Here is a 13,285-nt window from a genome sequence, read left to right on the forward strand (position 1 = left end):
TTAAAGTTTGTATGTATGTTTGTTACTGACTCAGCACCAGAATAAATTGAAATGAAAAGCCGAGAAACGAAACACGTCGAAAAGCATTATCACAGCTGTTGGTCTCCGAGGGTATTCCATAACTTAATTTAACAATTCAAATCTTGTTTACACATGACGTTTAAAATAATGTCATCTGATTAAGGATCGCAATGGCATGCAGCTCGTCGCCTATAAGGAAAAAGTATATTAAAACTACGTAGATGTCGCCGCGGCAGCCCTACACAGCGGCCTTGCGAATTCATTACGAAGATGTTCAGACGTAAGAACAAAGGCTTGTTAGAATATCGCATTATGTTATTACTTATTTTTAATTCGCGTTGCGTGCGTGCTTGCATATGTAGATGATTGTGTGTTCAATTAAAACGAACGTACATAAACCGAATGGTTTCATAAAACGAATATTAGAATCCTGTCTATTATTGTAAGTGAAGTAGTCGTTTGGATTAGTTTTTTTTTACAAATAAGTTAGCTATAAAAGCAGAAACATGATATTAATAGGGTAACAAATTAATAAAAAATATTTGTTTAGATTAAAAAGACATATCACTTTTACAGGTTTAAAACCAATATTGGGTTCATGGAGTCAGTATTACTATCTGAATATAACGGGACCTGGCTAGTTCCGTTTTATTTTCAAGTGCAAAGTATAAGAATTTTCTAAACTAGTACGGAGTACTTCCCAATGTGACCTTTGAGGAAAAGTTTTGAAACGATCTCAACCATTTACCAGCAAGCCATCGACTATCATGCTGTTCTTTCATTTTATAAAGAGCTCCTCAACTGACGCAACATAACCACTATTACACCAAACTGTTAAAACAATCTTAAATCGCCACCTTGAGACAGTAACATATATGTTCATTAAATTATTAAATGAGGCAACGTTTTATTTTCGCTTATTTATCGGGTTTGGCCGACTAGTTAGCTAGCTGCAGCGGGATCAGGTGCCATGGCCCATGATTAAGGAATACGCATGAGTAAACGGTTGCATCATTATTTAGGAATCATCCTCTAGATAAAAAATTAACTGCAGATAACGAAACTATTTTATTGTCTCCGAAGTTCTGTCGAATAAATCATATCCTCGCGTCACGATGTTTGTAATTAGACTCCTACGAAATGGATCGTCCAATTCTGATGAAAAAAAATAACGTTTTTTTCTGCACTGTGGCTAAACAAAGTTTTCTAGGTGACTCTATAATTGAAGAAATAAGTAAGTTCTGTGCACAATGCACCACTGTCGTGTACGTCGCCTCATCAGCTTGTTATGTCAGTCAACCAAACAATTATTTCACACGCGACTATTCAAAACTCTTTACAAGAAGCACGTTGCCATTGTTAATGTGGTACGGAGAGCACCTCACACGCTATTTTATCGCTTAAGTACATAAAAATGAGAGAGATAATGTCGACTGTATTTATTATAATTATGCACGTGTGTTTTATGATTAACTTTATATGGAAATAATAAATACTTGGACGTAATTATACTTCTGCTGTTACAGGTACAAGCAATAGGCAATGTTTCGTAAAGCCTTTACCAGACTCAATAATGTTGTATAGCAAATTATTAATTGGAGTGTATGTAGTGCAATATTAATCAAAAATTACATTTGATTCTGGAGGTTTTCCGATTTTCAACTATCAAGTGCGTTTATAATCAATTTGACCAAGACAACTCCCGTTTCAGAAGCAGGTAACACTACTACACGTTTGACACTATGTTCTGGAACATTACGAGTTTATTTTCTTTTTATTTTAGAATTTACGGCCCCCAAAATAAGAAACACATACAGCAGCAAACAGTCCTAGCTATCAATAACGCAACTAAGTACTACGAAAACGGGCAATGAACCTGATGTAATTAAAACGTCATTAACTACGCGTAAGCGAGCTCCAGTTAACAAGTCATAAAGTATTATAGCGCGTTGTGCGTGCACACATTTTGTGCCTTGACCAATCGAGTATGATCGCGCACTTGCGTAGGAGCAGGTCAAGATTGTAGCGCGATTCGAAAATTAAAGCCAATACGTAGGCACTGTAATGTGATCGCAACTTTATTGGAGACTATTAAAGGGTTCATGCACTTGTTAAAAAGGTCACTCCGAGTTTACGTACAGAGGAACTTGCATCGTTTGTCGGCGCTAGCATCGAATTGCGAAAATGAATTTTATTGCTTTGACCTTAAGACGCTTTCTCATTTGTTTACGGGGAACGGGCGATTGTTAAGTAATCTAAATATAAAAGTGCATGCTTCCGTTTTATTCCGATTTGAACTTAGTTGAGATATAGATTACGATTAGTGCCTACATGTTTGAACAGAATACCTATTTCGAATAGTTATAAATTGCCGCATGCAAAATGATTTTTACGAAAACATTAAATATGGCGAGCTGTTACAAAAATCCACTCGATTCACTCGCTAAACCTTTGTCAAAATTACGTCATCGTCACCACAGCGGGGTTCCCGTATAATTGGAAAATACCTGTTATTATCACCCCTTTGCAACCAGACACAGCGTATACACAGCGATACACGTATAGCTATATAGGTAGTCGATGAATATTGATCTGTGTAGTCTGCGAGTGGGGTGCACTCATAGCTCACCGATAATTTTGGCGAATGCGTTGGAAAGGGTTGTTGCTACTAACTATATACGTAGGACGCGTATGCTTCAAAGAATGAAACGATCTGGACAAGAGGTATGTTATTGCAGTTGACATGAATATAATTGAACAAAATTATTAAGCCTAGTGTCATTTACGTTAATCGTTTCGCTTATTCATTTTTAGAGGACCAAGAGAAAGAATTAAAAAAAATATAGTTTAAAAAAATCTAAAACCCCACGTTTTTACATGACACTCCATTCAAATTTTATCAAAATCGGCCCAGCAGTTTTGATAGTTGTAAATTGCATTTTCATTGGGTTTGAAGGTACCCTGGAAATTTCAGCCTGATAGCTTATCGGGAAGTGCTTCAAAATTGAGTTATAAAATCCAACTGGGACAAAAAACACACAAAAACGTGGGAAAATCAGGTCAGAGATACGAAATCATTGATGCTACATGAATTGAACACCCTTAGTCGTTTCATAAAGACATCAGTCTCGATGCTAAACTTGAACGTATCATTTTAAATAGGATAGTGTCAGTTCGATATAATGTCGCATACGGTGTACTCGAAATAAAAAACATAAACCTGTCTCGGTGTGTCGATGCTCTAACCTCGATCTGGTATACCGAGGCCGCAGTGATATACCTAGGCGGAGATATGAGTCGATATTCGATACACACTTTTTGTAAGATACTAGAGTATTACTATCAGTCTCGCCAGAAGAAAATGAAGCGTAATGTTTGTCCTTTTCGCTGCCCTATTTATAACTTTTGAATTGTTCAGAAGTAGAGCCAACGCATGAATCTACAGGTTATCCAGTAATTAGCACGACCTGTCAATACAACACAATATACTTATGTTCAGCAAAATCTTACGGATTTACAGTTCTACAAAATTTTCCGAAATACCGAAAAATCTCTACCTTGAAACAGATTTTTAAGCATCTCGTGCTATTTACTGGACACCCTGTATATAAATAAAAATGTATTCCTATTTCCCTTGGTCACGGCATCATGCGGGAACGGCTGGACGGATTCTACTAATATTTTTTTTGATGTATTTTTTATAGTCAAAAGAAGGATCCTATGAAAATTGCGCGATAAATTAGAAAATTTTAGAATACTTAACCACCATATTAAGTAATCCTAACTCTTGTGAAAAATAAAGACTTTCTACATTCAAAAGTAAGTAATAAAGAAAAGAATTTTATGTCTCCCTATACACGAACTAGGTCTGTTAATTTAAAGCATTAGATAGCTCTAAAATACTTGTATCTTTGTCCTTCAAATCTGTCCAGGCAATTTATACCCACACGTCGCGTCCGTCTCATATCAAACAGGAACCGTAATTTCTGTGCGATAGCTACTATTTGAGGTGCAGCATAAGCAATTCTCCAATTACGTCATTACTTTAGAATAAAATTACGAGACGAGAAGCAATCAAAATGCAATTCATATTAAAAAAAATATTGATCACGTTGTAAAAAAGAACGATTATTTTCAGTGATTTGTAGACCACTTTACTGAGGCGAAGTATTACTGTCAAATGATAGGCGGGAGTATGAAATGAACATAGAACAATGTATGCCATCAAAAAAGTAAAAAAAAAAACTGCTTTGCTGAAGAAAGGGTAATTAATTTTCATTATTATTCCAATAATAATTACTTTATCAACAATTTGGATTGATTTATTTGTAAACTAGCTATTGACACAATCAAAAATATTTAAAACCTGATGAGTAAAGGACTTCCGTTGGATTGTCATCCTAGTCACGCCTAAAGAAGTTTTACTTCAGCAAGTCTTACAATTGAGTTGTTCTATCGCCAAAAGTTGGGAGATCCGTATAAGACCAAGTCGGTCAATTTAAACAGTTCCCACTTAAAGATGAGGGATCTTGCCTTAAGTTATTATGTACGTAAGTTAATCTAACAACATCCTCTAGTGCCCGTATCAATCTAATCTTCTAATATATAAAATTCCCGTGGCACGATGTTAGTTACCGTACTCCTCCGAAAAGGCTTAACCGATTTTTACCAAATTTTATATGCGTATTTAGTAGGTCTGAGAATCGACTAACATCTATTTTTCATACACCTAAGGGCAAGGTTGCGCAGACTAAAAAAAAAAATTTTTTGACGACGTTGTTTGTTTTTATTTTTTACTAGCTGACCCAGCAAACGTTGTTCTGTCGATTTTTTTTCTAGTTGTATGTATTTTTAATGCCTCATTATAAAAATATAAAAACAAACTATTCGTCCAAAAACTATTTTTTTTTTGTATGAGCAACCCTTAACACTATGGGTATGAAAAATAGATGTTCGATTCTCAGACCTACTGAATACGCATATAAAATTTGGTAAAAACCGGTTAAGCCGTTTCGGAGGAGTACGGTAACTAACATCGTGACACGGGAATTTTATATATTAGAAGAAGATAATGTGGCACTAAAAATCCACACAGCTAGAAAAAAAAATATTCGACAAAACAACGTTTGCTGGGTCAGCTAGTACCTATCAATATTAAAAAATAATTACTTAGTACAAATTAAATAAAAAAATGACTAGGCAATCGCACTAAACAATGTAATTAAATGTTGTATGTATTACTTGTAAGATACATTGTGTTTTCATGCGATGAAACAAGTGTATTAAGGTAGGCACCCAGATACTTATCTATTCACCTACAATTGACATAGCGCTGATATGTCAACATATTAAGGCCAGCCATAAAAAGCACAGACATTTTTATGTCATTATTTTCTTTGTTGTTTGTTTTCACGTTAGGTTTTGTATGTTTTGTTCAAGTGTTACCATTCGCTGTAATAATGTCTTTAGACTGGGATTTTTTGTCGCCAAATGCAAATTTTCTGCTGAAGAGATTTATTTTACTCCCCATAAGTCTAAGTCTAATCATATATCAGGTACTTTCAATGTTTCTTAGACTATTTTTTTAGCAGGGTATCCACATGGACTTTAACGTTGCGTGAAAGGCGGGAGAGTGCTGGACTCTGACTAGCTACTGAAATGCTTCAAACCTTTCGGTAGTTTGATAAAAGGCCGTAAAGAATATTACATATACCTACACAAAATCCGCGCGAAATACGTAACTTCTCTCTGCGGTCGTGTAAAAAGGCTTATAACCAAAATATGACGTTGTGTGTTAACATGCTATCAATCAACTAACTTTTACTGTTACATTTACAACAGACGACAGTTAAAACTTACATGTGTTACTGACACCAATTAAACAAGTTAATGGTCGTATAGTGTGACTAACATTCAACTACTTTGGGGAATACAGTCACGCTTTGTAGTTAATAACTTCAAATACTCCTCTTAAAAGAATAACATTATTGTAAATAGGGTGTTTTCTTGAAATTAAAAACTTAATTGTTTATCAATGACTTTAAGACACAGTCATCTTAGTCGTAGAAAATACATTGGGCAAGTTCAAAATATTAGTAAACATTTGGGTATTTATAAGACTAACTAGCTGTTGCCCGCGACTTCGTCCGCGTGGTTAGGAGATATAAGTTGAACGGAAGCCCTCGAAGATGAATAATTTTCCCTGTTTTTTCCACATTTTCCTCATTTTTCATTTCATTGTATCTTCGCTCCTATTAGTCGCAGCGTGATGGTATATAGCCTAAAACCTTCCTCAATGAATGGTCTATTCAAAATAAAACCAGTAGTTCCAGAGATTAGCGCGTTCAAACAAACAAACTCTTCAGCTATATTAGTATAGATTAGTATAGATATATGTAGATATGAAGAGAGTTAGTTTTTCAGAGCTCGCTACACGTCGAAAATGATCCCACGGGAGCATAAAATCTGTATAAAAACTATCCAGTGTTAATCCACATCTGTGTACTAAGTTTCGTCTTAATCCGTTCAATAGAAAACATCTATACATACAAACTTTCGCATTTATGATTTTAGTGGGATTAAAGTGTTATCATATCAGAACTAAAGGACGTAATTTTTTTACAAAGAGTAGTCTAATTATTTGTTTGCTAGCTCAACTGAAATAGACCGTCCACGACGCTATACGGGTGAAGAGAGTGGTACAATCAAAAACAGAACCTATGATGTTAACTTTACGTTTTATAATCGGTTAAGCGTGCTTCAATACTTTCTTTATATGTCATCAGTTACTTATATGGGATGTAGAAAGTTTTGTTCATGAGGTTACGTTGCCTACCTGTGTAGGCGGGTAGAATCTACCTACAATATAAATTATATTAGCTGACCCAGCAAACGTCGTTTTGCCGAATATTTTTTTATTTTTCTACTTGTATGTATTTTTAATAAAACATTTAAAAAAAAAAGCAACAAACAATTTCGTCCAAAATTATTCATCAATTTAATTTTAGTCCATATTTTTTTTTAGTGAGAGCAAACCTATCACTTAGGGGTATGAAAAATAGATGTTGTTCTATTCTCAGACCCACCCAATATGTATACAAAATTTAATGAAATCAGTCGAACCGTTTCGGAGGAGTACGGTAAGTAACATCGTGAGACGGGAATTTTATATATTAGAAGATATACGAGAAAAAGTAATATATGTGTACCATAATACAATGATTGTCATAATTTTAGACTCCAGAAACTGTAGGCAAGGAAAAAATAAATGGGGTTTCTTTTTAACTGAAGGTAGGTACCTAAAAAATATTTGTCGCAAACACATTTACGATCTTGATAAGTATGTTTAACCTAACAGAAATGTGTCATCTATAATCTTCAACTGTCGAGATATTCATTTTCATGTGATATAGTCTGGTAATGAACGACCAGACAGCGGTCCTTAGCTATGAATCTGAACCGGAACTGAACTCTGAACATCGACAGTTAATAAGCTGAGAAAATTGTTCAGGTTTTTCAAAAAACGCGCTATTGCAATCAACCAAAATGTATACGAACTAGTTGGTATTTTGTCGGTTTGCGAATCATATTTGTTGTATATGGCTGATTTTTAATACTACTGCAAATTACCTTTTTTTGATGACAATCATACAAATGCAGCTTTATCTCGACCACAGATTTTTATGTGAGTGGAGCCGGTGGCAAAAGCAAGTTTCCATTTAAGACGTGATAACCGCCAATGCAAATTTTTGTCAGTCGTAAGACTAAGATTTAAAAAAGTATATCGTGCTTATGATTGCCGTACTTTGTTGTTTTAAGGGCAGCACTAGATAAAAAACCTATTTTTTTATTTTGTTTTTTGTTTTTGTGACCGCTGAGCCAAAGTCACCACACTATTGGAATCAGTGGATGGACGGCGACGCCGTGGGAGGCCTAGGAAGCGGTGGCAAGACCTAGTTCCATGTGGCCCAGAATAGACAATCATGGGTGGATTTGGGGCCTTTGCCCAGCAGTGGGACACACTGAGCTAGATAAAAAACAATGCTTTTGTTCTCGCTTTCACCTACCATCTACAAAGAATCAGCATAGCTGTTAAATTTCAGGAATTAACTGTCATATTTCACTACCATACGTTATATACGACGGATTTTGTCCGTGTAACATGTGTTGATGCACTGAACATGTGCTGGTTATATCACAGACTAGTTATAATATCGGCTCTAACGGGTATTTACGACGCCATGCCTATTTGCGACAACATGTAATGAATATCTGCGCTGTTATATAAGGCTGGGGCACTCAATGCGCTCATTTCGAACTATACTTAATCCTAGGGTTCCGTAGTTAAAGGGTAAAAACGTGACCTTGTTCCTAAGGCACCGCAGTCAGTGAAATGAAATCATCTATTCTGTGAAACACGTCATCATATTATTCACATGTCATTTTGTAAGGTATCTGGACTCGCAAGCAACCAGCCTTCACCAGCAAGAAGGTAGACAGTTGCTTTTTTTCTCAAATTACGTTTTCTGTTGCAGCTATAACAAACTATAAAAAAATGGATGTTCAGCGACTATTGATAAGGATACAAATTTGTGTTTTCGAAGCCCATTAGTACGATTCCTCAGTATCGGGAGTCCGTCTCACGAAGTAAAATACAGACAATTACTAACTTAAACTATGATTATTCTTAATTCAGGTAAAAAATCTTATATCACTAAAGCCAAATTATCTGTTTTCCTTTTGGCACTAAATAAAATATTATGATCTGGTTTTATTTATAATGAAGGGAAGGAATGCTATGCGCGATATTCTGACTTATAGTTAACATTAAGTTAACGTCGTACGTCACGGATATAGCAAGACTAGCTTTCCGCCCGCGGCTTCGCCCGCGTCGATGTCGGTTATATCGCGTTTCCAAGAAAACTCTTCAAAAGTCCGGGATAAAAACTATCCTATGTTCTTTCTCAAGGTCAACTCTATATCTGTACCAAATTTTATTAAAATCAGTTCAGCGGTTGAGACGTGAAAGCGTAACAGACAGACAGACAGAGTTACTTTCGCATTTATAATATTAGTAGGGATGAAGGCGTATACCCCAATCTCAATCAGATCAATAAGAAGACATTTCATGCAATAAATAAAACGCAGTAAGATCGAAGAGAACAATTCGCTACAAATTAGTTTCTAATAGTTTCAATGGACGATTGGTTATTGAAAGTGAACAAGTACTCAATCAGTCCCCGTTCATCAAGGCCGATATTATTTAGATCAGTCGCATAAGGAAAATGTCTGCAATATTATCGAAAATAGCTGATTTATATGGAAGAACCCGATATCACGCTATGAGGAAAATCGTGCATCCAGGAGCTAAATGAAATGAACTATTTCTTTTATAGCTTTGTAAACAACGTTGATAAATAATTGGTGGTTTCTTAGGCTTACGCGAATGTTAGACATTGAAATGAAACGACTTCAACGGATTTTATCGCGGTTTAATTTTTGGTTTTAGTTCAAAAATAATTGGTGTTTACAATTAAGACAACAACTATAATTATAATCTTTATTTGATCTTAATTTTTAACAGTTTTTGTTATAGCGGCAAAAGAAATACTTTATCTGATGATTTCATGACATACAGCCTTTTGACGGCCTAGCCATCGTAACTTCAATAATTGGGTTCTGCTTTTACCCTTAAGGACCTCTAAAAAACCAACTTAAGTATCATCTATGTATCGAAAAGGCGTACAAAGAAAGATATTTTACGATATAAGTATTAGTATAAGATTTTTTTTCAGTCCAAAGTCCATTACGAATGTTCCTCGTTCCTCGTTAGTCAGCCTGCGGTATTCATCCTGCCATTCCGGTTTGTGCTGTGCTAGCGGTTTGTAATATAATATTAATTGACTCGTGCATAATTAAAACAAGGAAGACGTATTGATGACCTGATGTTTATCGCTGAGAGATCAATACGACGTTCAATTTCCTACTCTTACTTACTTGCATTACCTATATATCATTCATATAATAGGGTATTTGACTAAGGCCCGATTTTTCAACCGTCAGATAACTTTTATCTGAGGAATAAATATGGCCGTTTGACATATTTTCTATACAAAAGCTGTCAAAACGTCAAATATATTCATCGAATAAAAGTTATCTGGCGATTGAAAAATCGGCCCTTAATCTTATAATATCAATCTCTTAAGTCCGTCAGACAGTTTTTCAAAAAATATTAAGTACCGATTTTTCATTCTATCTCATTATCCAAAGTCAAGGATATGCATGGTAGTGGGGGCTAGAGACATCACAAGCTAGTAAAAAACGTACTAGTAAGTGACGTCACACGAGATTTTAAAGCACTGTATCCTCTTGTCTTGTACGGAATAATAATGTAACAATAAGTGCTTATTTAAGCAAATCAAAAACACATTGGCCAGTTAAAATTTAATTACTAAAATTACATTTGTCACAATTTAAACATAATATTTTTGAATCCCCTCATTAAATTGCGTTCAAAGGTATGTAAAGAGAAGGGTTAAACCCACAGCGAAACTAATCAACAATAGACTCCAACATCAGAATGACCGTAGATTTTGGTTTTGAGGAATTGTTCGCAAAATAGCGAAAGAAAAAACAAAATAATACTTAATTTTTAACCTGAGACACAAATGCATTATAATTTCGATCGCGATGTGTGTCGTGGAGCGTATTTTTATAACGGCGAAACCTTTTTGGATGTGGACTATCCAGACTTACATACAAAAATACAAAGCTTGAAATTCTGCCTTGAACTATATACAAGCAAAAACAATTGCTATTATTATTTCTCAAGCCAAGTCCCCACCGAGACATCATCATTATACTCATAGCTTGTTTAAACGAGCTGCGACATAAAAACACTTAGTGGAGCGATGTGCTTGCAATTGTTCTGTCACACTAATCATTATCATTATTTATTGTAAAGAAGTTTATTTTCATAAGATACAATAACTTGTCTTCACAATCTCAACATGGCGCGGGAAAGTATAGTGTTTGTGGGATCATTTAGTGCCAACATACGGACGGCTTGCAGATTTGTTTACAAATGTTACAACATCGCGTATACCGTCTGTCGCGCCACAAACTCAGTGAGCCGGGCAAAACTGTTGTAGAACAGACAAAACATTCCCGTGGCGATGTTTAACAAAATGTTGCGTTACACATCTGCGAGACGCAATCGCAACATTTAAAAGAGTACAATTATAACTCAGACAATGGGACTCAGTTCGTGCGGTTAAACGGGATTAACATCACATCTTGCTGTTAACATTGAAAAATGTAATATTTAAAAGAGGTTGCGCGATTGAAGGTGGTTGTCTACGACAGCTGACCTGTTATGTTATGAAAGTACATATCTTACCATAGAGGATGTATGAGATCCGGTACGTTTATTGTTCTCGGTATGTTTGAAAACATCTCTCTTATTATATAGTCGCGGTCAGGCCGCGCGAGGTGATGAATTACTGTCGTTACATCGACATTGCACAGTCCTGCATGTAGCGGCGATAGTGGAATATTTTAAGTATTTTATAACAATCGTCTGTGAAATGAGATTGAAGAATAATATCCTCCCGACTCAATTATAGTACTAGGAACACATCTGCTTCCGTCTTGTTAGGAGACTACCAAAAAATAAGAAAATCACAAGTCTAATTTCAGTTATCGTTTTTCTTTTATCATAGGTATTGTTCAACTCAGGGAATACTGCAAGTTTGATCAAAATCGGTTCATTAGTTTTTGAGGTAGGCAATTTCATTTAAAGTCTGTTTTTCGTTTTTCGACCATTTTTTAAACAAATGTTAGTCTTGTTAATTGTCTTCTAGTAGTTAAGTACTCGAAATGACTATCACTATAGCTAATGAGTTTAGTAGTAATAAGTTCGCCAGTCCGCAACAGTAACAACTCGCAATTGCTTATAAATAACGACAATTTAGCAACAACACCGCCGGAGTATCGGTTTTGCTTATTTTTTCATTTGCATACAAACTGCATCAACATTGAATGATAACAGAACAACGTCTATCACGTCAGTCGCGTAGCTAATGAACAATCTCGCTTATATTAAACCGATTTATTATTAATTTTAGTAACAGAAGCTTGAATACATTAATTAATATCACTCAATTTGTAATATTTCGTGGACGAAAATCAAATACGCATTACAAAAGTATGAAAAAATATTTTTGCGTTTATTCTTAATACTCAATTATTGTTTTAATAGTACTGTTCTTAAATCTCTACTGTTATTCAAAAATCATTAATTATTTTATCATTAATTATGAATCATTAATTAATTTTTATAATCAGTGCGAGGTCACATGCGTTCCAAAATTAACCAGAGATCGCCATCAAACAACACTTATTCAAGAAACTCTTAAAAACTGAACATAAACGCATTGAATTGACATCCTAACGTCAAAATGTTAAATTGACACAACTTCGAATGTCATTCTCATACATTTTCAGTTTTCTTTTAGTGACTACTGTAATGCGATGTGACATTGTTTTCTCGAAACAAAAGATATCAAAGAAAAGTAATAGAACTATGGAACTACTAACTATGGAAGCGATTGCAAACGATTGTGAACTCGGCAAAGAGTATCGTTCTGTTTGACTGGCACATGTATTGAGAAATTGTGTGCGTTTCCCTCGATTTCAACGCAATACAAGGTTATAATAACCGACGAGTTATTCGCTGAACTGAATTCAGTTCGTCTTTATATAACAACTAGCTGTTGCCCGCGACTTCGTCCCCGTGGGTAGAAGATAAAGTTATGATTTATACCTGCCCTGTTTTTTTCACATTTTCCATTGTATCTTCGCTCTTATTTGTTGCAGCGTGATGGTTTACAGCCTAAAGCCTTCCTCGATGAATGGTCTATTCAACACAAAAATAATTTTTCAATTTGGACCAGTAGTTCCTGAGATTAGCGCGTTCAAACAAACAAACAAATTCTTCAGCTTTATATATTAGTATAGATTAACTTTTATAGCTTAGCCTCTGCGAGGACTTCAGAATTGGGTCTAAATAGAAATGAAAAATTGCGTTGGTAATAAAAAACATATATAGGTAAGGTGCACCTTACCTATAAATACGTACTTACCTGAAAATAAAACCCGCTATAATTTAAAGCTAGGTATCTGCAGATTATAGGAATAGTTTTAGTCAGCTGATCTTAGGTGATCTTATAGGTTTTACACTCCCTTTAAATTTTCCCTCGGGAAC

This window comes from Trichoplusia ni, chromosome 20, assembly GCF_003590095.1.
Source record: "Trichoplusia ni isolate ovarian cell line Hi5 chromosome 20, tn1, whole genome shotgun sequence".
In the NCBI taxonomy this organism is placed as follows: Eukaryota; Metazoa; Arthropoda; class Insecta; order Lepidoptera; family Noctuidae; genus Trichoplusia; species Trichoplusia ni.